Genomic DNA, 26,496 nt, shown 5'->3' on the forward strand with positions numbered 1-26,496 from the left:
ACAGTACTGAACCGACAAGTTTTCTATGACACGTAATTAAAACCCAACCTATGACACATAACGACTCTTAAACTAAATATAAACGCGCTTTAAAATCTGTGTTAACATTTCAAACATTCTCTATTACAATATAATGTGGCAAAAGAGCAAGCGCCTACCTTAATTCGCTGAAGATATCCGCAATTGTAGTTAGATACATTGCCTTCCTTTGATCGACAGATAAGGTGACGCACAAAAATAGGATATTTGCCCTTCCTATACGTCCCCTCATTAGCCAAATCTATTTCTACTTTCTTGTAAGAAAATGGTGGAAAGGAAAAGAGTACCAAAATTGTGCGCACACGTTTCAGACGGTATTGACCGTAGACCAAAAGTGGTTACATTTTACGCCTTTTTTCTGAGTGGACGTAGTAATTCACTGATGGACTGCCACTGCCGGCTAATTCGTGCAAGATGTTGTTGATGGCTCTACCACTGTTACACCTTACAAATGTCTACTAATTTATACGAAAAACATCTAAAAGTACAACTTACTATGCCTAAAACAAAAAACCCTCTGGGGTAAAATACGAAACGAATACATCTCTCTTCAAAATCGGTTGAGGTTATACGGCGACACAATAGATCAGAAAGACCACACCTATTAACACAATACATGCGAAAAATTAACCCTTCCGAAAGTCGTGCAGAATATTGTAATTATAGGTAATGCATCTGTATTCTTTATTCTTGCAGCCTGTTTATATATGTAATGTTGGTCGTGCGTAGTTTATAAGCGCACTCTTTTGAAACGGCTGAACCTACATTGGTATAAAAGCTTTACGATATCTTACAATGCTTTTAACCTTTGAACGAAAAAGAATTTCACCTTACCAGATTTATATGCTTATAAACTTATCTCGCGTAAGTGTCAGCTGCCATTAGCTTAAATCTTAAGCTGCCATTAAAAGTAACTTAAGACCAAACGAGGTATTAAATTTAAGAATCTTTAAGAAAGGGTCACAAGATACACTGCCATTCATTGAGTTCTTGTTATAATGATATAAATCTGCCTTATATAAAAATACCTTTTGCTTTTATATATTTTAACACATAAAATCATAATTTCTGTGATTCGAAATTGAAAATATAAAACTTATAGATTTTAATTTCTCAAACTTCATGTAAACCAATAAGACAGAACAAGGTCATTTGTTTTAATAAAATGAAAACAATCTTAGAAGAGAATAGTGAAAAAGTTTTATCCGATATTCATGTACTATCGCTACCTACTACAATGACGTCATTAACATTTTTTAAATAGTAACACTGGTCTAGCATGGACTGTTTTGGTTCACTGGCATCAGTTAGTGTTTACATTATGCTAGTTATATACCACCGCTGATATTCAGCGCTACTGTCTTACCATACTGGCACAATGTAAAACAGGCATTATGTCATATACTGGCGACACAAATATAGTTAGCGTATGTATGTGTGGGCAGTATATAGAAACAATGCACCGGCGGGCACCGGCGACGGCCTGCCGTTTAGCGAGTAGGGCGTAATTGAAACCGCGTGATATCGACACTTCGAACATAACTACAATGTACTTGTTTCAACATTCATATTATTTTACAATCTAGGAAAATAAGTCATTACCTGTTTGATTTGCGTTATTAAAATAGTTGTCTTCAGATCATGTACCAGAAGGGTCGAGCCTACCCAAGTTAGGGGTGAAGCCATATTCAACCACGCTGACTTAGTGCGGGTTTTTCACATACATAAAAAAAATCTTCGTAGAAATTATATATTTTATTGGAGAGGTGTACGAATTCCCACTAAAATATTACGCAAATTTTAATGAATTTCCACAATGAATTTTTATTGTCTTTAAAAAAAACGGTCTTAATTTTCTTTTTTTTATTTTACAATAAAAGTCAAGTCAATAAATGGTGTTAAATTTTTAAATCTTAAATAAAACTGATTTAAATATAAATTGTTTTTTTAAGCGATTTTGGTTTAAATTATTTCTTGTTAATTGAGTTGTAAATAAAATGTACGCAGTTTCATGAAACTTACGACTTGATCAAGATATGGGAAGTGTTAAGTCAATAACGTACCGCTTCGGCAACCGTAAATTTGGGAAAATATTGGCTTGAATTTCGGTGTACTTGCACACTCGTTTCCAATTTCCATTAACACTCAATCAAAAACATAATTGTTTTACTTTTAATTGGACTTCTTTATTCCTTACGTTAAAAAATAAATTTCAATTTTATCACTGCGTTTAAATGTTTATGGCGCCATCTCCTATAACTTGTTACAACATTTTACGTAGGGACCATGGAAATCTTTCTATTGAAGAAATTAACTGTTTAAACTTCCTTTTAGTTAAATGCAAATAGACTTGATTAATCAACCTGAGGTATTCTTTATTTATCTAGGACTTTCTGCGACCTTACAAGACGTAGTAAGCGAGATGCAGGAAAATTCGAACGATTTTATTGGAAAACGCTTTATAAAATATATTATAATTTCAAGGTTAGACGTTTGTATTTTGAATAAATTTATCATGTTTTGAAACAAATTATAAAAAGACTATTGTGATAATCAAGTTAAATATTATTTTTAATTTAAAAATATTCAATTAAAAACTCAATATTGTAACAAGTAACACTCCAAGGCTCGATATAATAATCAAGTACTATACAATTACAGCTTAGAACACGGTATTTGTCTGTAATAATTTAATATTATAAATGCAAATATCATTGATACTGAGGAAGTTAGTATTAAAACAAAATGTTCTTTACCTACAAAAGCGAATAAACAGTCGGCTAACATTTTCTTTGTTTGCAAGAAGTCAACTGATTCTTAAATTTTTACAAACAAACTTATGATTTTTCGCGTGATTGAGCGTTTTATAAAAGAAAAGTGGGCAATCGCGCGCTTGTGAATGCCCCGAACATGAATTCTTTCTATTCATTAATACTCATAATTGTGTTCTGCGCTTTTGCGAAAATGCGAGCCGCAATTAAGTTTGAATGGTATTATAAGATTGTGTTCAAGCATTTGTTCACAAGGAATATTATGTATATTACAAAACAACGTCTCAATTCCGTTGTCATGTAACCTGGCCAATGCATTCGTTCATTCTGGAATCCAAGTCGTGCGGCGGTTTAATCTAGCCGATGAAATTACAAACTGTTTAACCGTTAGTTTGTGATACCAAAATCTCTATATAAAACATATCGTCATTCCTGTAATTATCTTTAACAAAAAGGTAACAATATGTTTTAAATAGGGATTTTGGTCTTGGAAACCCACGATAAGAATACTAAGATCGTTGTTAAAAGTTAAGGGCGTTGTACTTTATCGTGACGATTAGTTTATCTTTTAAAAGATTATAAACACAAATAAAGTTATTAATAACGTGTTATATCTTTATTTTATCTGGAAATAGATTAATTTGATAGTATAATGTTTATGATTTTAAAGCAGATGAAGGTAATTTATAAATATTTATTGCTTTTAAACAAAGTGTTTTGATTCGTATTTACACGAAGATGATAAAGGAAAAATAATTATTTACTCATATTAGTCACTGAGTTTTTGCAACTTAATACTTACAACAAAATATTTGCAAAAACGTTTTTTTTTTAAAGAGAATATGTATAATATTATATATTAATTCAGGTATTTCGTATAACTATACTTATTTTTCATATTGTAATTGTAATTAGGTACTATAAAAATATATTATGTTTCGAAGTTGTATGAAAGACGCTATGGCGTGAAATATACATAGAGCTTTTGAGACATATTATTTCGGTAATAATTTTAAACATTTAATAAAGCTGTTACACAGCAATGTTTACTTCTGATTGATCATCGTTGTAGTTAAAAATTAGTGTTTAAATTTATTATTTGAGATTGCCTAATTCATTCTTCAAACTATCGCATATATCGTATCGTTCAATTTCTAAATCAATGTAACAATAATCTATTGAAGGAGGACATATCAAAAGTCATTTCAACATCGCCACTGAATTTATTATCACAATTGGTTCTAAATTTAGTTTGCCATTAAATATAGAATTGTATCACATAAGGTTTCAACATTGACCAAATACACAGGTAGTTTTGAAATTGTTCTGCTAAAAAGTGGCTATAAAAGCCATAACTTATTATTAAAACTAATAAACAGCTTACCGAAAACTTTTAAAACAACTGAAAAACAACGTTGGTATACACTGAAGTGCACTGTAATCCACACACGAATTTATTCACAATAAACTGAAGCTAGGGTACAAAACTGGATCACGAATTTAAAATCGAGAGGGAAAACTTTTAAATAATATGGGTGGGATCAAAGACGAGTGAGCATGACAGTTGCAAGTGGACAATAAATATCGCCGGCAAGCAGCGGTCTGAGAGCGCCAGATTTACTAGTTCTGTCGCCGACAAATAGCGCTTCCGTCCGTTTGCAATTTGTCTAGACAAGTTGCATATCGAACGATTTCATTCAATCATTGAAATGCTTTGTTTTCTTTGTTATATTTCGGAACTTTGTAAAGAAGACTACATTATTGAAATCTTGTAGTTTCTGTTTTGACTAATAGAATGTGAGGGATGAAAATTTGAGCAAAACTCAATTGGCTGTTTTGTGGAGCCAATAAAGTTTGTTGACAGGCACTATGCAACTACCAATGAAATATCAACTTAGCAAATTGTCGAAAACGCACGCACGTTACTTTAAATGAGTTCGTTCAATATTCAATTTTCTGAGATTTTCCGATTTGCCTAGGCAAATTACAAATTGGCTGCGTATACGATTTACCGGTGGCAGTCCCAACAATTGAGCCGCGGTATGAAACACGAAAGATAAGCGAATGAACGATAAAATACGACGCCACAAGCGAATGGATTCAACTTAATTGTTCACAGGAACTACTCTTAGTAAGGTCCGTTCCCACTGCTGAAACATTCACACGAAAACATTATTGTTATCTCACTATCTTCAGAAAGAATGAAAGAGAGAACTATACTATGTTGTATAATGTTTCATCAGTGAAAATCCATTGTTTGCATGTCTATTTTTGAACACTGAATTAATCAATGTTGGCTTTTGTAGCCGTTACTTTGGTTTATAAACAGATATAAAAAATCATTGGTTCTTTTTCAAAGAACAAGAAGCAACTTCAAAGTAATTGGTAGTTTTTTTGAGTAATTAAACTTTGTTCTTTTTTGTTAAAGATTGTAATTTTCGGGAATAAAACCACGATAGATTAATGATTTACTCGCGATGTTTTTTTTTTTTCTTAAAGTAATATTAATAAAATTGAAGTTAAAAAAATGCTATATTTACTAAACATGGTGTATTTGCGTTGATAACGAAAAATCATCTTTTCTGTGTGTATGTCTGTCCGCAAGGCCGTGATTGTTTCACGTAACCTCCGGAACGGTTGCACCGATTTTAACGGGACTTTAACGGGAAGGTAGCTGATGCACGCGGGCAATATAGGTTACGTTTATCTAATCTAATAATTTGCAATATATTTCAAGATTTAAATAAATAAAAAAAAAAAAGATTATACATTGAATTGGACAGAAATTTCAGTTTCATGGAAATTAATATAACATCACAGAACTTTTTATTGCATGTAGGACACAATGAGTTATGTCTAAAAATTTATTACTAGCTGTCGCTAGCCACTCCGTCCGCGCGGAATTAAAAAAAGACCTATTTAGTAGTCTATGAGTTCTGCCAGACTATGCTCTATATCTTTATTTATGCCAAATTTCACCGAGATTCGTTCAGTTTAATAGATACGTTGTAACAAACATCCATCTATCTAAACATTCGCATTTATAATGTTAATAAAATAGATTTATCATTCAATGTATTTGTTAAAACTGAATTATTTAAATTCAATATTTTGACACCCTTCTTGTAACGTGTAATCTGTAAATGTTTTTGTTTACTTTTCTTTGGGTTTCTTACTATAATATGTGAATATATTTTTTACCCTGTCACGTGCAGAACCCGAACTCAGAGGGTAGCTATGTAGTAATTTCATATTTTACAATTCTCGGCACAACATCCTTTTTACTGATACATATTCCACGAGTGAATACTTCTAGCATCTGTCATTTGCAAAGAGCATTTGCACATAAGACTGGAAAAGAATTTTTGATAAGGTGACTTTAACACAAATAATAGTTTGGTGATCACCTTACGACTGCTATGTGAATTTCCTTTACGTAGCGAATGCCGTTTTAAGTAAACAGATAAAAATTTTCTTTTGACTCTTTTAGTACACCATTCAGGTCCACTGGAGCGACTCATCAGGCTCAGTGTGTACAGAATACTACTGGTGACAACACCGCACCTTCATACTTAACACCATCAGAAACCAAGAACCTACAGCTTCGCAAGAAGATAAGGGTTGGGACATGGAATGTCAGAGGCATACTGGAACCAGGGAAAGTGGATGTTATAGGTAAAGAACAACTACATTACCGATTAGAAGTCCTCGGCATAACGGAAACACACAAAAGGGGATCTGGCTTCTACAACACTCCAACAGGCCACACTTTATATTTCTCGGGACCCGAAGATGCAAGCAGGAATGGAGTCGGTATCTGTGTGTCGCCTTACATTAAGAGATCCGTCTTAGGATACAATCCAGTCAGTGATCGGATAATCACCATGAAAGTTAATACAAGGCCTAGTCGGCTTAACATTGTTGTTGTATATGCGCCAACGGCCAGCTCGTCGGAGCTTGAGATACAAGAGTTCTACAGAATACTGGAGGACACTCTTGGAAGCCTCCCCAGAAGAGAGATAACACTTTTGATGGGCGATCTAAATGCAAAGGTTGGATCTACTATACGGGATGAGCACCTAAGAGAAATTGTTGGGAGGTATGGTCTTGGAGACAGAAATGAAAGAGGTGAGATGTGGCTGCAATTTTGTGCTGAGAACTCTCTGTCCATCATGAACACGTGTTTCCAAAATCATCCAAGGCGTCTGTATACTTGGGTCATGCCTGGTGATCGAGCTAGAAACCAAATAGATTATGTCGCAATTGCTAAGCGCTGGAGGTCCAGTATAAGCAATGTGAAGACATACCCAGGAGCTGACTGCGGAAGCGATCATAAGTTATTGGTCGCGGAGATGCACATCAAGCTGAAGAAGTGCCCGAGAACAATAACCAAACACTACAGCCGTCCTTCCCCCCAGATACTAAAGTCATTCGTAGAAGCCTTTAACAACAGAGCCGCAAATATAAGGATCGATAACAACAGAGACCCAGACATGAATTGGAATAGTTTCAAAGAAATAATTCTTATGACACGGAAAGACCTACAAAACCAAGATCGCTGTAAACCGAAAAAAGAGTGGATATCGGAAGAAACTTGGAAGGCAATTGAAGAAAGAAAGGGTCTACTAACGAAAAAAGTACATGACAAAGAGCAATACAAGATCATGTCCGCGAAGGTTCAACGCCTATGTCGTAGAGACTACAACAAATATCTAAACTCCGTCTGCAAAGATATTGAGAATCATGCCCAAACACTGCATACCAAAGATTTGTTCCTACGGGTAAAAAGCATTACAAGGGAGTTTAGACCTAAAACCTGGGCGATCGAAGATGATAACGGAACGCTATTGACGCAGATTGACCAGGTTGTAGAAAGATGGCGATCATATTGCCAAAGCCTCTACACAGACGAGAGGGCATCGTCTGAGATAGTAACTCCGAAAGAAGACCTGGAACCCGATATACTGGAATCTGAAATAAGAGACGCTCTTAAGAAAATAAAAACTAACAAATCACCCGGCAGAGACAGTATATTCGCTGAAGAGTTAAAAAACCTCGGGGACACTGGGATCAAGATCTTAGAAAACCTCTGTAATCAGATTTGGAGATCGGGAAAATGGCCCAAAGACTGGACGGAGTCTCTTTTGATACCACTGCACAAAAAAGGGTCCACAAAGAGTTGCGGAAATTACCGCACAGTGGCCCTCGTATCTCACGGTAGTAAAATTATGCTCCACGTAATTAACGGACGTTTACAATCTTATCTTCAGCGCCAAATACCACATGAGCAGGCGGGCTTTGTCAAAGGTCGGGGGACCCGAGAGCAGATCGTAAACATCAGACAGCTCATCGAGAAGACCCGTGAATTCAATGTCCCAATGATTATGTGCTTCATTGATTACTCCAAGGCGTTTGACTGCGTGAGATGGAACTGTCTATGGCGAATCCTCCTAGAAATGGGTGTTCCTGAGCACTTGACAGCTTTGATTGCAGCCCTTTATGAGAATGGGGAGTCAATGGTCAGGGTCAATGACGTGGTGTCTGAACCTTTTAAACCACGGAAAGGTGTCCGACAGGGATGTATCCTGTCCCCTCTACTTTTCAACATCTACGGCGAATACATTATGAGGACTGCACTGGAAGAGTGGAATGGAGGTATTTCTGTTGGAGGTAATAAGATCAGTAACCTAAGATACGCAGATGACACCACGCTTTTTGCCTCGTCAGAACGGGAGATGGCTGAACTCATCCATAGAGTTGAGCGCGCAAGCGAAATGGTTGGTCTTTCCATAAATAGGTCCAAGACGAAAATTATGGTGGTTGATAGAGCTGGTATGGTTGTCCGAACAGGAGAACTCTCAGGTCTGGAGTTCGTAAACGAATTCGTGTACCTGGGGTCTTTGATAAGTAACAAGGGCGGATGCGATGGGGAAATTCGAAGACGTACACAGATGGCTAAAGCAGCAATGAGCAAGCTGACCCGGATATGGCAAAACAGAAATGTGTCAAACGCCACTAAAACCAGGCTAGTGCGTGCTTTAGTCTTCTCTATATTTTTGTACGGATCAGAATCATGGTCAATTCGAGCAGCCGACCGAAAGAAAATCGATGCTTTTGAAATGTGGTGTTGGCGGAGAATGTTGCGCATACCATGGACAGCAAAAAGAACCAACAAATCCATTCTCCGTCAACTAAAGATTAGCACGCGCCTATCCACTACCTGCTACCGGCGAGTCCTCAGTTACTTTGGTCATATTGCCCGGAGACAACCAGACAATCTGGAAAAACTGGTTGTGGTAGGGAAAGTCGAGGGTAAAAGAGCAAGGGGACGATCGCCTATCCGGTGGTCTGACCAAGTCCAGACGATGTTGGGACTCAACATTCCGACCGCCATGAGACAAGCCGCGGACAGAGCGGTGTGGAAGAAGCTCGTCGACACATCAGTGAAGGCACTTCAAGATGAGCACGACCTTCAGTAATGAAGAGTACGAAGAAGAAGAAGTACACCATTGGATAACTACATTTTGGAAAGTTAGAAAACATTCCTCACTAATTTGTCAGTTGGGATAAAAGGGTTGTTGAGAAATTTATAACTTATTACAAAATCAATTCGCTTCGCTGTCATAACTTGCGCCTTCAGGTTATCTATCGCGTTGCCCACGACATCTCTCAAGTAACTCGCACTCGTATCAATGCATTTACGCAAGCGAGGTCGGCGGTCTAACACATTTTGTGACAACTACCGGTATTTAACTTAAAAAAAAGGTCAGCCCTAAAAAGCATTCACTGGACCGTAACGTGTTACGGAAACGGTAAATTTAATTATAAAGTCGAGTACTCACAAAACAAGAATAGAAGAATTTTTTTAGTTGCATGTAGACATTGTATTGCAACATACAGTGCCACCTAGCGTCAAGTAGTTGAATGAGAGAAAAGTCTGTGTTGTTTTGTATATTAAACATAGATGGCTCTGTACTTTATCTCTAATAATCTTGTACTCGTTTATTTTACTACTTGTGCAATGCAATGGGAAATAGGTAAAATAAAAAAAAAACAGACATTTGAGTACGTATGAAGACGTTTTATTGAAGTCTGTTAAAAACGGGTTGCATCATTGCTGATTTCACATCAGTATTTTTAAGGTATTTTTTTTATTTCGTCTTAGGAAAGTGCCGAGACACCGACTTCTTGTCTATCTTCACAAAGTATCAACGCATGCAATTTTTCTGATTGTTGCAGGTTTTACTTGTGATAATGGGATCTGAAATAGCGCGATGCTATAAGCGGTAGTTCATTATAGAAGGTAGGATACTGTTTTACTTTTTTTCCTACCAAAAAAAAAATACATCTCAATTAATTTCCATATTTCCGAATACATACAGTGAATATTTCTAGAAAAATTTATAAAGCACATTATATTTTAATTACACGTCTTATCTTTATAACCAGAATTAGTCTCGAAATTGGGATTTAACTTTAATGGTTATAATCCTAATTACTACATTACGTAAGTAGGTAATGCGGATTATGAATCAAAATGCTTGAAACAAAAATTTGAATAGTTAACGCAACTCTTTAGTACTACCTACTTCATTATCTGTAAAAGTACTGAAGTTAAGCCACACCATACCAAGCTATATTTTTTCATGATTTTAGACATGATTTTTTTTTTAAATGATATCGTTTAATATCTACAACTGTCGAATAGTTTTTAAGTAGTGTCAGCTTTCAATATCTTAGATTTTATACCTAACGTTTGTGGTTTATTATAGGTAGGTAGGTAGTTTATTATCATACTTTTAAACAATTTTCCATCAATAAACAATGTACTCATAAAAAGTTAAATGTCATTTGAAAGAAAATATGCCAAGATCTTGCAATAACAATGACATGCAGACGTGTAAGGTGTTTGAACTTATTTATAAGGAAAGCTAATTTGGAATGCAAATGGGCACGCTGTCAGATACTGTAAATAAATGAAAATAAAAATATCTTAGCACTGCTTTCTGCACCATTCATAAGTATTGAAAACATTTATTATAAATACAAACAAAATAAACTGAAAACACGAAAAGGTTCTTTTAAGTGACAATACGAAACTCGACTCTTTTATGAATCATTTGATGAGGGAAAGCAAGTTATTTAATGCGTCATCGTATAAAGTGACCATTTCATATGGAGTTAAGGCCAAGAGCAAATGGAATTCTGACGCCCCGGAAGGCTTCGGACATAAGAGACTTGACTATAGAGAAACGGACTAGGCAAAGAGCCGCCGTTAGGCTAAAACAAAATCTTCCACTTTCCGCGGAGGCTAAAGTAGAGATGACAATCTCACGATTACATTATCATGCTAACCTGTATCGAAACTTCAAAATTACCCAAAAATACTAAGACAAAACGCAAGCTTACATGCAAGTAAGATCAGAACTTTTTACGCCCTATTTATATAATAAGGTGGTTAACGAGCAAGCGGCTACTTTTCCAGATGCTTTGCCTGACTTTAATCGAAGGAGTAGGAAACGCACAGTAAGATAATATTTCCCATTCCTATGCGCCCTCTCCTCCATCAAATCCATCTTCCCTTCCCATCTTTCCCTTACAAGAAAAGGATGGGAAGGGATAGAGGATTAAAATTAGGCCTCCCGAACACAAACTCATCAGACGAAACGCAGAATTACTTCCACTTCACGCCTGTGTTCTGTGTGTTAGTGATATTTCACCAATTCGTACAACAGATGTTGTCGCTGGCGTCTACTACAATGTTCGTTTTATTTGACAGAGAATAAGCGCGCTTCACAAGTCCTGCCATTTAAAATTCAAAGGCATAAAATTTTCGACTCAACCGGTCGCATCGGACATTCTTTCATAATGATAACGTAACTTAAGTCATACATCACTTGAATTCCAAAAAAGAAAAGAAATGTGAACCAAATACGCGAATAAAATTGCGTGTTTTACCAATATGAATAAAAAATTTGCTGATATTATGAAAATAGTTCGATGAAGTTGACGCTTGTGACTGTTTTTTTTTTGCCATAAGTAATAATTAAAGCTAAAAAATTACTTATCTTGTAGATACTATCTTTTTGCCAAATCGCATCGCAATAACAAATTTTAGCACTCTACTTTTTCTTTCAACACAAAATCAAATTGAACAAAAAAAACTTTTTTACTTAAGTATATCTTTGCGTGTTAAATAAAGGTATTTTCCACGGTAAAATAATCAAAAGTGAGTTATATACGAATTGAATGGCGATGGAATGCGACTTTTCTTTTGTAAGGAATTCGATGGTTGCCAAATTAAATAATATCTGCGAGGTGTAATGTTTTTTGGTGAAACCTGTCGAGCAGTCGATGATCGATATGATCGTAATTATAATTTATAATGGATAACGGATCAATGGTACTGGTTATACAGGATGTTTAAAAATGTTAAACATAAAATTTAGTCACAAGGGACAGTAACTGCCGCACTCAAAGTCACACAGTGGTCACTTATTGAGGTACGTTACATTAAGCGAGTGTGACCAATGAATGAATTTACGTGAGGCAGTAAGTACAATAAATAATGTAGGCTGTAACTGAAAGGGGTAGGCAGAGATGACTGTTTTCCATCTTGCATGTTTCTATGAAGTCTCCCTTATATTTGTACATATTGTATGCATATTTGCTGGTAGGTCACAGATCTTTTATTAGTATATCAACAATCAAATTCTGAAATAATACAAAATAATACAGTCGAACCTGGATAAGCGAGAGTTCAAGGGACCGTGATATTTTGCTCGCTTATTAGACGTTTCTCGCTTATCCAGAGGTTCGACTGTACTGTAATAAATGTTGCAACTGAAACAGATTTCTTTATTGTCTGAAGTAACTTCAGTGACATATTCTAAAAGCTTCGTATTCGGAATAATTTGCCGTTCTGAAACATTTATTTTTTTAAATGTCGCCTCTGTCATTCAATTTAAAAAAGACAGAAATAACAATACATTTTTATTTAACCGGTATTTTGACAGTGCAAATGGTACAATTATTATTTTTACGAACATGTGATGTTTACGACTCTGGTGAAGTGGTCATATAAAGTCCTTCATAATACTTTATTTGGTGAAATATTTGAATTACCTTTTTAGCTGACTCAGCGAAGTTTGAGTTTTATAGCGCAGTATAATTATTTGGGTTTCAAATAATAAAAAAATTAAGGTCTTTACGGTTTTCTTTTTTCAAAAAAAAGGAGGTTTCAATTCGTCAATTTTTTTTGAAGTTGGTAAAAAATCATGTCGCTCCGTTGGTCTTATACCTAAGATAGATAACGGTTAATATCATCAAAATAAATAAAATATCATCGAAGATATATACACGACGACAGAATTGTTAATGCAAACTAAAAAAAACCACATGACTGGCATTTGCTATTTTGGGGTACAATATGTCTTAAAATGAGGACGGTCTAAACTCGTTTTGGCCGTTGACTTGTTGCTAAGTTGGGCATCACTGCATGCAATAAGTTGATTATATCAAGGCTGCAATGAATTAATATAGTCCACCTCTTCATCAGTTGTTCATGTTTCTAGACTCACAGATACAAATTGGCTAGACTCATTGAATTTTACAGTTTTTAGGTTAGAATGTGGAAGACGTGCACAGGAATTTAAGATTTGATTAACCGTTTTTATCCTTTTGTTGTTAATTATCCTCGTAATGAGTAGAAGGGTATCCATCTAATATTATAAATGCGAAAGTTTAGATGGATGGATTGTTTAAATTATCTCCGGAACGGCTGAACGGATCTGAATGAAATTTGGCACAGATATAGAACATGGTCTGGAAGAACACATAGGCTACTTATTAAGTTTTTTGTTCCTCGCGGACAGAGTCGCGGGAGACAGCTAGTGTAAAATGCAATAATGCAAATGCATATAATACAAAACGAGCACGTAATTATTAAAAAATAACCGCTGTCTATAGAAATCTGTAGCAAGCTAAATATTTGCAGTAAAATTTCGTCCTTTATTTAAATGTTATCCAAATCCAATAGAATATGATTAAATTAAATTTAACAGATACCATTTTTGTATCTCGTATGGCTCCATAAATACGCACAGAATAACAATTGTAACCAAGTTCACAAATGTAAATGGTCACGCGTGACTAAACGCGTCTAAAAATAACGTCCCCAGGGATGGGCATAGCGATAACTGGCTTAACTCGATTTAACTGGTCACACACACACACATACAATGCAAGTCCAAATATAGCTGCCAATGGATGGAAATAGTTAATACGAATTTTTACACGTCCTGTGCTATTTATAGAATGCTATTTTCATAGCATAAAATAATTACGCTACTTGTTACACGTTTAAATTCATTTTATCAGAGGAAATTAGTGTTAACTGTTCAACAAGGACGGTTTTAGCTTTTCCGGCGCCCTGGGCGAAATTTGTGAGGCGCCCCCCTCATTTTGATGTTGGGGGAAAATTCCAAATATAAGATGCTTCTTTATATCTGACACTGACGCCTGCGCCCCCTTATGCCCTGGGCCGTCGCCCCATCTAGCCTTACCCTAACTTCGCTACTGGTGTTCTAGAACATTGTATTAAAGACAAATAGTGTATAATTTAATTATTTTGCAACAAGATGTTAGATATCGTCACATTTCTGAGCATTTAAAGGTCAGAACAATTTTATTATACTTTCTTATCATTTAAATGTCACATAAAATAACAGCTTGACATTATAATTTTATGATTTATATTATTTGCATAATATAATTAACCTGTTTCAGTTTATTTTTAGTATCTAATATATAAAATTCTCGTGTCACAGTTTTCGTCACCGTACTCTTCCGAAACGGCTTGACGGATTCTCATGAAATTTTGTGAGCATATTCAGTAGGTCTGAGAATCGGCCAACATCTATTTTTCATTTTTTTTTAACTGCGCGCGGACGGAGTCGCGGGCGACAGCTAGTAAGGAAATAAATTTAACAGTCCACTTATCATAATATCTAGTGTAGCCGAACCTTAATAAGGATTTAATTACTAGAATTTAACAAATAGTCAATAGAATTGAATCTGTGGAAGATCTTCAAATCGAAGTACCCAAAACAAAGTCCGTAGTAACATATAAAACGTGAAACTTATGACATTTGATTATTAAAAATCAATTCTTATTCAAATTTTATTAGTCGTAACTCAAATCACTACTTTAAAGAAAATGTTATTCTCCACATATACCTCAGAAGTATTAATAAACTTGACTCACTGCTTTTAGAATAATTTAAAAGCCAACAAAGTCTAGGATATGGTAAGATTACACACTTGGTAGTTATTAAACATTTACGTCACACTAGCTTTTGCCTGCGGCTTCTTCGACGCGGAATTAAAAAAAAAAATAATATGACTTCCAGACTTATGTATGATCCAACTTTTTATTTTTTTTATTATTCTATTTCTTTCATAAGAACCTTTTCCTGGCAGTAAAAAAAGGTCCAATTTTAGTCATTTTTCCCTTCCCACCCTTTTCTCATTAGGAAAGCATGGGAAGGAGAAGTGGTTTTGACGGAAGAGGGAACACATACTAAGGGAAAATATCCTCTTTCTGTGCGTTCCCTTCTCCGTTGATTAAAGGTAGGCAACGCAATTGCATTTGCAGATGTTATAAAATGATATAAAAAAATAATTAGCAAAATTGGTTCAGCTGTTCACATGTGACGAAGTTACTACAGGAAATAGGGATGCATTTTTATATGTATATATAGAAAGATGAGCTATTACACGCAGTTGGCAAGAAGCATAAGAACTCTCAGATGTCTAAAACGATAAAGTTAAAAAAAACAACTCAGTTATCGGTATGTAAATTATACAGTATCCTGTTTTCTTGAAGAACTTTATCCACTTTACTATACTACGTGTAACTTTTGAAATTAATGATTATTTTTCTCTGTATCACTATCTTTAAAAGCTTCGAGTTCTTACTTGTAGTATATAAATGGTATGACATTGGGACTATACAAATATTTATAGAAATTAATAGATTCCTAGGAATATCATACTTACACAGAAATGGAAGCGCAAAAATCGCATCTATTTAATAGAACATATGCTTATGATTTTAGCGGTTCATTCAAGTAAAGTTTTAATTGTTTTGTGATTAGTTTAAAACTCTGATCATGGTATTGAAATGCAATAGTATAAGCTGATAATTTCGACGTTCCTTACCTAATTTTCTATTGCGTTCATTTGAAAATATTCCAGATGCAACACGTTTTGCGTCAGCTGTACACTGGTAACATTTAAGCGATAAGACAGTATGTAAATCATATAGATAAGTAGGCGTACTCGTCGAAAATCCATTCGCGACTGCCCACGCCAACGTGTAAATATGAGACTTATTATGCATACAGTGTATTGATTATGTTTATTTATGCATTACTAGTAGAATAGTTCCAACCTTTTACCGATGATGACACGCTATAGAAAAGCGATATTAACACAGTCAGTGCCACCGAATTGAGTTATGTTCGATGGCGCGTTAAGAGTTCTGTTTCATACAAAAAATCGTCACGACATGCAACGTGTTAAGAGTGTAACAGTTATCCATAGCTTCAAGTAGAAGCGAGAGAGGTATGTAAGGGCTGTAGCACACGGTTTGCCACTGAGAAGCGAAGAAAGACTTAAAATCGAACCAAAAATGGAACGTAAAATTTGTTCACTAACGTGAATCTAACGATTTAGCTGCTAAATATTTCGCTGGAATAATTCCGGTTCGTTCTTTCGTCAGTTTGCTAAAGGCCATCGATATGCAGAACGAAAAAAACCTACACCGGGATAGAAAATGACATAAAATACTCGACCAAACAGCTACAGTGGTACTACAAGGATTATTACACTTTTTAGACATTGTCAGAGGGACGCTATTGAGTTATCATAATTTAGTTTAATTTATGCCCACCGGGTCAGATAACTTTGTCGTTCTATAATACAAATATACGGAATCTACACACACAAAGAAATATAAATTTTCAATACGCACACAAACATAATGTTGCTGATATCATTCAACTCTGAGGAAACCATTACGATTTATTTATAATTCATTATCATTTCTATTTTAAGGACCATTATCATTTAAAGTCGTTGTTCGGATAAACCGTTGCTAAGATTTGTTCGTCATAAACATGAAATATTTGAAATGTATTCATTAAATATTATATTAATACATTTCGACATTTTAACGGTGAAAAACATGTCTAAATTACCGTGGGTTTCTGCGACCGAAATCCCCGTTTAAAACATATTGTTATCTCTGTTTTTTTAAAGATAAGGACAGGGATGACGATATGTTTCATCCGATGGTTTTGATCTCAAAAACCGACGGTTACATCTATATATATAAAAGAAAGTTGTGTTTGTTACACTATTTATAACTCAAGATCCTTCGAACTGATTTAGCTGAAAATTTATGGGGAGCTTAGAACTAGGAGACAGACATAGGAACTTTTTTATTTTGTGTGCATTTTTTTTTATTCCGCGCGGACGGAGTCGCGGGTAAAAGCTAGTATTATATAAATTGATAATAGATACAGAAAATAAATTTAAGCCGATATTTCTACGATAGATAAAATTTTGCTTTTTGATTATTACTATGGTTAATTTGACAAAGTTAACGGCTACCTTAATAACTATGATTGGCCATTAAGATGTACCAACGATTGTACTATAATGCCCAGTTTCGGTATATCTGTCCAGCATTGAATTCAGGGCTGAAATACAACTGGAAAACTGTAAACCCACACTGGTATTCACTGCGTGAGATTAAGTATGGGTTTACATTTATCCAATTGTAATGTTATGCTGGATTCGATCACTGGATTAGAATAATGTATAATAAATGAATTACATTATTCCATTCTTTGATGTATTAATTTTAAAGAAATCGCCGTTGTGTCTAAAGCCTTTATACCCGCAATGTATCTACCAAATCTAATTGAATGACCTAATTCGTCGGAAGGGTTTTAGGAACAAACAGGAAACTGTGTATATTTCAAAACGTCTAAAATTATATTTCCCTTTAATTACATAATAACAAAACGTTGATGACGTTAGTTATACACTTTTATTTACGTATCTGGTAAATGCTAAAAATATTTCCTAGAACAGACCCGCATACCTTCACGTGTTGAGATCGCCTTGCGAAAAGCAGATATTAGAACTGGTCCTTTTATAATGCTGGTAAACAAGTTTACATAATACGTATGTAACAATTCCTTTAAATATATAAACATAATACCGTCAAGCTTTAATTTCAAGACCTTTCAATCTTAATAATATTATAAATGCGAATGTTTGGATGGATGGATGGATGTTTGTTTGAGGGTATCTTTGGAACGGCTTAACAGATCGTGATGAAATTAGGCATAGACATATAGGCTACTAATAAAGGTTTTTTTTTTTGATTCCGCGCGGACGGAGTCGCGGGTGACAGCTAGTTTTTTATATATAAGAGAAGAGAGCAAACGAGCAGTGGGAATACTAAGGTGATCAACATTCATAGACATTCACAACACCAGAGGACCTTATACCACTTTTTAAAGGACCTTAAGTCGTATTGAATCTCAGAAATACAAATTATATTTTTTATCTAAATTTTTGTAATACCTTAATTAAGAATAATTTTTCAACTCTAGCTATATTTGGTATTAGATTTTTGAGATGAATCATTGAGTTAATGTTATCGATATAGTCTAAATGTTGACCTTTAGAATAGTAGTTGTTAAATCCTAGTATCTATAAATACTTTCTGTATATCCTTAATAATTATTTGCTAATCAGATACACATATGTGTAATGATTGATTTATCTTCGCAAATTTATTTACAAATAACATCCTAGATCACGGGATCTTTTTTTTTATAAGAGAAGGAGGCAAACGAGCAGCGGGAACACCAAGGTGTTCATCGACGCCCATGGACACCGGCAATGCCAGAGGAATCGCAAATGCGTTGCCGGTCTTTGAGATGGTGATACGCTCGCTTCTTGAAGGACCCTAAGTCGTACTGGTTTGGAAATACCGCCAATTTAACAGTGGTAGATCCGGCAATAACAATAATTGTTGGGTGCACGAATGGGCCGGGTCTATCGGTGAAATACCACGACCACACAGAAGACAGGCATGAAGTGGAAGCAATTCCGCGTTTCGTCTGATGAAATGGTGTCGGAGGCCTAATTTTATTCCTCTTTCGACAAGTACAATACATTTGAAATGTATCTCTAAAGTCAATATTTAATTAGTCATTGGTAAACTATTAAGTAATACAAACACACTTAAACAAATATTAAATTGTATATGACAAAGCAAAGCCAGGTTGACCCGATGTTGTATTGACACGATGCAGTGAATGCAAATGGGTGCAATCAAGGCCGGTATACAGCTTGCATTAACACCAATGTATTATTTACTAAACAAGACTACGTCCGTGTGGAATTAAAAATAAAACTTTGTTGCTATTGCGTTATCTCTATTTCAAATTTAATTTTGATCTGATTCAGTCGTTCTATAGTTATGTGGAAACAAACATCCATATATCAATCCAAACTTTCGCGTTTATAAAATATAGTATTAGTAAGGACTAGATGTCACGCGCGACTCCGACCTCGCGGAATTAAAAAAAAACATAAAAAGTCTATGTGTTCTTCCAGACTATATATCTATGCCAAATTTCATGAAGATCCGTTAAGCCGTTCCGGGGACACTAACAAACATCCATCCATCCATCTACTTTCGCATTTGTATTATTAGTAAGATTAAAACCTATGTTGTTAAATTTAAGAATAAAAACATAAATTTTAGCTTTTTCTATACAATAATACAGAATAAAAATAAATAACGAAATAGTCACCGCAAGAAGGTTTTAACGTAAGTTTATGTTAACAAAATTAACTACTGTTTGTAAAACAAAGTAAAGATGTTAATGGATCCTTACATAAGAGTTTATTTAGCACAAGGTTCGTTATTTTCACTATACGTCCCCAGTGAAGGACTCGGTCCCTACTTTAAGTTAGGGGTGACGAGGCCATATACGCTGGCCCACTGAGGGTTGGCTGACTTCACACATATCTTTGAATTTCTTCTCAAATATGTGCAGGTTGCATCACGATGTTTTCCTTCGTCGTAAGATCGTCTAATAAATGTACATATGTAAATAAAAATAAACACATTGGTAGTTCGCTCGATTCGTACCAAGGTCCTGCAGATTGCAAGTCCTGTGTTTAACCTCTGAGCCACCGACGCTCTAACCTAACCTAACATGTTTGAATATTTTATAGTCTGTTAAACTCACGCCGAATATAATTCATTACTATATGTAGTCTAATTGAAGCATAGAGTCAAAAAAGATATCTTAATGGCTCTGGCAACTTTTGTCATTATCACGCAAAAAATGTCGCAAATTTTTACGCAAAAATACTTGACAAATAAATGAAATCAGTAAGATAAGATGTGACTATTTTGTAGTATATGTATATATCTAGAAAAATAAATTATATCTAAGTGATGGCATATATCAAAAGTATAAAGCATCATTTCCTGTCCCGATAAACAAAATTATCGATAAAAATTTAATGTTTACAAAAAGTAATAAAAATTCTTAAAATATAACTCTTAATACCGCCATCAAACACTCCTTTAGGTTTTTGCTGTAAACACGCCAAAATTTACGGCTTCAAATAAACCGTTACCGAATATTCGGTCGAAGTATTCTTGGATGAAACAAAATCAAAGAAAGATAATGTAAATTGTTTATAAGATAAAAAGTAATACGTTTTCATTTGCGCATTTAAGATTTATATTGACCAATTTAACTCTACGTAATAGAAGATAACTTTATGCAATCTTGCAGGTCGTACAAATACAAAACAACGAACTTTTGACAATTCTTCATGTTCCTGTTACAACAAGAAGTACTTTCCCAGATCAAATAACTTAAATTTTTTTAAAGACATTTCCGAGTCATACGTAGTGAATGTGTAAATTATGACATCAAATATAGTAAGCGTTAAATTATACAAATTTATAAGGCCATAAAGGAAGTTGTCACAAAGCCAAGAAGAACGGCTAGATAAAATAAATGCGTGATAATTGGCAGCTCGCCACGTTTTGTAAGAATATACGAGCTCCGTGTTGAAATATAAAATGATGATTAGATTTCAAAGTCTTTACTGTAGTTGAGAGAAATAATTAAAATAGTATAAGAAATATATGTACGAGTACTACGAGATACAACGTATCAAGATAATTTACCCGCGAAATCCACTATACCTGAATTCATTGTTCACGTGTTTCGGTAGTGGAAAATAATGATTACCAAATAAACACACATTCAACATACAATGAATGCTAACTGAATATATTGTTGAATTTCGACGGCTGAATCTTAATAACCCGTTCCGTAACAGATTTAATATGGGACCGTGGCTTTGCGCGGTTTCAAAGGACGACGTGCGCAAAATGTTATTTTGTAATGACACCAAATGGGACTACAAAAGGTCACGTCTTCGTTCGTGATGGCTACGAATTGGGAAACGAGCTCATACATATCCGAGTAATAAAACTGACAATAAATTCTCAAACGGCTGGTTTTAAAAACAGCTCGTTAGAAGCGAAACAAAGAACATTCCATGGGCGTAGAAGTATGTTTATGCACAGTGAAGAAGCTTAACAGATGTAGGTCAATGTCTGGTATATTTCAAATCAGAGATGGAATTGACGACTCTATATAACCCTAGGGGTTGAAAGCAGTGGAAGAATTTGCTAGCGCCACTATTTGCGTCAAGTATGACGTAGGGACACTTTACTAGCAAGTACCATCTTTCGACCACATCACTTAATATCAGGTGGGGTGGAGGTCAAGCGCTATATGTATACGTATTAAAAAAATTGAGTGTATGTATGTAATATCGAAAAAAAATCACATTTCGTATACTTTATGACAAAAAAAAAGATTGTTAGAATTTTTGCCTGTCTGTCTGAATGCGTTTGTTCCGGGTTATCTCAGGAACAGCTGGATCGATCTTGATAGGACTTGGCGGGAAGATACCTGATGTACGCGGGCACATTATAATCTACTTTTCTTTTAATTCTGCCATGTAGAAGTCGCGGGCGACCGTTAGTTCATAATAAAATGTGCGATTATTATGTTGATGATTCTAAGATCTAATTCTAATAGATGCTTGAAATGGCAGCGGTTACATTTTGCAAATATTATTTTGATTTCAAATATGTATAAAAATTAACAGCAATACACATTTGTTACCAATTTATGTCTTATCCACCAAATTATGGTTTTTCAGTCGGGTTTGGTCCCACTATTTCCTATCATAGGTCAAAGTTTTCAATAAGTTTTATATGATAAAGGGGTAAAAATGTATGCAATTTTTTACTTTATAAATTATGTTACTTGATAATATTGTAAATTAACTGCGTTAACAAAAGAACGTCGCCTATACGTCTAGTGGTAACGGAACTATTAATATTGTATTACAGGTAACGTTATTAATGTGCAAATTATAAATTAACTTAGCCCTGCAATTTTTGGCAACACGCTGTATCAGCACCTAAAGCTTCTAGCACACTGCCTTGAAGTGTAAGCAAAACGGAAGCGATGGGTTTTATTTTAATATGAATATGGCATGGTTTTGGTTTGTTGAAACGAATCATTTAGGCTAGACAGCTAAGTTTACAGCACAAATTCTAATTTCACGCGAAGCAAACTCTATATGGACCCCCGACGGGTCTGAATCTAGTCGGTGCTGTCACCGGACGATCATACTTGAGTTAAGCTGTTCTTTATTAATTTATTATTAAGCTAAGTTTCACTGGTTGCGATTTATTTCGCAACATGGCCATAGAGCAATGATAAATTTACACTTTAATAGAAGTTCAATTAGGTATACTTTGCTGATATGTTAAATATAGTAGTAAAAATTCGTCTACTGGCGTCGAGGACATATCCCAGCGTAGTTCAATCTTCGTTTTCTAACAGTTTAGTTAATTAATACATTTCCTAATCTACAAAAGGAATTTATTGCATTAAATTAGCTCATTCTAAAAAGAAGCACGTTCGTACCTCGAATCTCTAATACTTAACCCTGTCACGTGGCCCCGCAGCGAATATCACATTTTTTTGCATACAAGTATTGTTCGAAACGCAACTATTGGAATAACTGTTAAAATTGATTTTATTTTGTTTATTATTGTTTTATTATATTATATTTCGCGAGGAAATCATTATCTACCTGGCCTTTTCCACTAACGTGGGGTCGGCACTCAAAGTTTTATAAACCTTAAGTTTTGGCTTAAGTTTTTACGGTCGGCCACCTTCCTGTCACCAACCATACGCGATTCGCGAGGAAATGCCTTAAGAAATATAGAAATCAGATATGACGGCTAAAAGAGATAAATAGAAGAATGGTATATACTGTGCCTACACTCTGTATAGAAAAGGTCAGGGAGATAATCACATTTTGCGATAAACTTGTCACTATTTACTTATAACGGTCATTTACAGATTCATCGGACTTAAGTTTGCATGAAGACTCTTGTTCTAATCAGTAAATAATACCTGGGGTTTTTCAGGACCCATGACTCAAAATAGTATGTAGTTATGCTAGACCTAACGTAGTTATGTAAAAAACCTTAGCCTTATCTTAACCTTACGGCACCAGTAACTAGGCTGAAGAGTAAGGGGACGAAGTAAGAAGCCTTGAGTTGATATGCGATGTACCATTGCAATTCGGGGTTTCTTACCTCGGTTGTCGCTTTAATTGAATTACATAAACACAATTATATTCTTTCCTTATGTTAGTTACGTTACATATTCATTATATATGTCTCATTATATATTTATACGTGCCATTTGTTATCGAATGACGTACAAGGAAATAATCGTTCTAAATTTAATGCCACATCAAACCTTGAACTAGACTAGTTGGAAGTATAATTTGGACGAGCGACCAATATCAATACTGTCACCGATAAATAAACATTCTAAATACATAATATTTATATAATAAACAGAAACTTGTTGATATTTATAATAGAGAGAAATCATGAATAGTGAATCATAAATATACTTAAAGGTATAAAATCAGTATTAAAGGAATGTTGTATCTAAAATTAGAATAGCTACCTACTTAATTATGTAAATTTTGTCACGGTGTTGAATATTTAAGTAGAATTTCGAAAAATAAATTTCGAAAAAAAAAAAACTTCGTCAATCTGATTGGAATACTAATTAATTTATGGTTGTATGTTGGCTGTCATTGGCGCGGAAGCTGATAAGATCTTTGCAAACCTTAGTTGGCTTTCATACACATGTTTAGAATAATTAAGAAACATTAACACATAGTTATTTATATATCAATACAATAAAAATAGTAGTATAATTAGCACTTTTTAATTTTTAATTTTTTTTTAAATTATAAATTGTTTAAGACTTCTGGCTATTGAATTGCTAGAACATACTTATCATTTACCCTCTAAGTCACCTACAAAAACTTATTTCTTTTTCAAGAGATCGACAGATGACAATCTGTTTTCGTACATGTTTTTTCGGTAGCGGAAATTCACGTTTCAGGCAACAGTTTTCATCCGAAAAAAATTTAATAATCGGACATTCAACATCTTTGATAAACAAACTAACCTTAAGTAAAAAAAAAAACCTCGATCTACTGAAGCTCCAATGAATGAAATAGCGCTATCTACTAGCTGCATTTTAAAACGAAGATTTTGAACATTTTTTTTTATTTCAGACTAAATAAACTGTAATTTTATAACACTCGCTTATTTTAGAAAATACTTGAAAACATCGAAAAAACTACATCAATTAAAAAAGTTCTATCTTCTGAGAGATTCTTACTCGTTTTCCACATTCAGAATTTTATTTCTTACGTCCCTGTATTTTGTACCGACGTAATTTATACGAGTATTATCCTATGACATTCCAGGGAAGAAGGTGAATCAAATAACACCTCACTCTCCAAAATCGGTTCAGTCGTTTAGGCTCTAAGCCGTCACCATAGAATTACATATCTATGCAGAGAAACGCAGATACAAAAATATTTTCCTAATTCCAAGGAACTATGAAGAAAATTATTTTCATGAGCCATAGGCACTGATAGACATTGCACCAATACCAAATCCATATCATTCACCATTTAGTCGTATTAATATCGACTAAAAGATCAATGTTTTCGATAGATAATATTCTACGCAAAAAAAATAAATCAAAAAAAGAATTCAACGACATCATGTATCTTTTATCTAATCTACTTACCTAATAAATTGATACCGGCATGCTTGTTACTGTTACCATTATTTAAAAAAAAATATTTGCCGCCAAATACAGAAGACAAAAAAAAAGCCAAAGTAAATAAATACTACCTACACTTACGTCTAATAATATTAGCAGTCACTTATAATGTAAAGTTACATTTCATTGCGTCGCAAACCGGCTTTCATTACAGGGAACGGCTGGCTATAAGTTTTTATTGGATTGTAAATGTCGTTTGGATTAGAACCAAGTACCTCTAGTTACGCTACACAATATGACGTCATGGTAAATCCGATTCATCTATCTTCACTTGGACTCCTATATCTTGTATAAATCTGCAATCACTAAATACTTTGTCGATAACTGATATATTAGATTTTATCAAAAAATAACTGCTATAAGTCTTTACACACACATAGTACTAATTTTATCATCGTAATTATGCAAAGAATTTAACCATTTCTGATAATGAAACGGATATTTTTATAAATTTATTTTGAAATCTGAGTAAACTAACTAAACAATTTTTTAATATTTTTTGGCCTACATATTCTACTGCCTTTTTTTTTAATTAAATAAAGGATTTTACTTGTTATTCCTGTAATAACACAGACAGACAGATACAACGATATTCTATATAAACTTTATTAGATAAGACTTGTAACAAGCAAGACATTGACATCGAGTCAACATCGCAATTGTAACATGTTTACCGGCAACACATTTGTTTAGATGCACACGTTGATCATAGATACTTAAATGATATTAAATGAAATAGCTAGTACTTGAACTGAGAGTAAACCACTGATTAACCTAACCGCCATTACAACGCACGCTATTTTTAGAATCCGTACAGAGATCACGGCTTTGTCTGCTGTAATGTAAATGACTAATAACTGTTCGCGTCGTGCCCCGGCCTAACATCACACAACTAGCTATCAAAACATCACTCACAAACATTCCTATTAATGAAGGAAACATCAACAAAATGAAACACTCACCAACTTCGTGTCTAGATGACTTCCACATTTTATCAAACTTCATGTTTGCACAATAAAGCAACCACTGTTAGGTTATAAACACGGCCGTTGCACCATAGTTTTTGACAGGTAACTTACGATCACTGGCACCTGTACGCGTGGTTATGTATGCGCGGACGGTTCCCGTTCGGGCGGTTTATTTTGTGCCCGAATAGCATAGTTTAGGGAGCGAGCGGCGACTCGTCTTGCCTCCGCGCGGCCAATGAACGAAGCGGCCAACTCGCCAAGGTCACAAGAAACGGTGCCCCGCGACGTCGATAGATGGCAGTACACGTAGCCAGCAGTAAAAACACCCTGCTACCTCGATGCCCGTAT

At 34.7% G+C, this 26,496-nt stretch overlaps 1 protein-coding gene across 2 annotated transcripts in view; it reads right to left on the reverse strand.

The window, feature by feature from the left end:
- Positions 1-26,489, reverse strand: part of LOC106712155 (cGMP-dependent protein kinase, isozyme 2 forms cD4/T1/T3A/T3B) — a 119,341-nt gene extending 92,852 nt beyond the window's left edge. Inside the window, exon 1 of one of the 2 annotated variants that reach the window (XM_045681306.1) lies at positions 26,143-26,489. The gene's annotated coding sequence lies outside the window, so the exon portion shown is untranslated. Of the gene's footprint in view, positions 1-4,194; positions 4,373-26,142 lie in introns of those variants that run through there. The other variant, XM_045681307.1, reaches the window with a different exon arrangement.
- Positions 26,490-26,496: the final 7 nt, after the last annotated feature.

The sequence above is a fragment of the Papilio machaon genome, chromosome 15 (assembly GCF_912999745.1).
Source record: "Papilio machaon chromosome 15, ilPapMach1.1, whole genome shotgun sequence".
Classification (NCBI taxonomy): Eukaryota; Metazoa; Arthropoda; class Insecta; order Lepidoptera; family Papilionidae; genus Papilio; species Papilio machaon.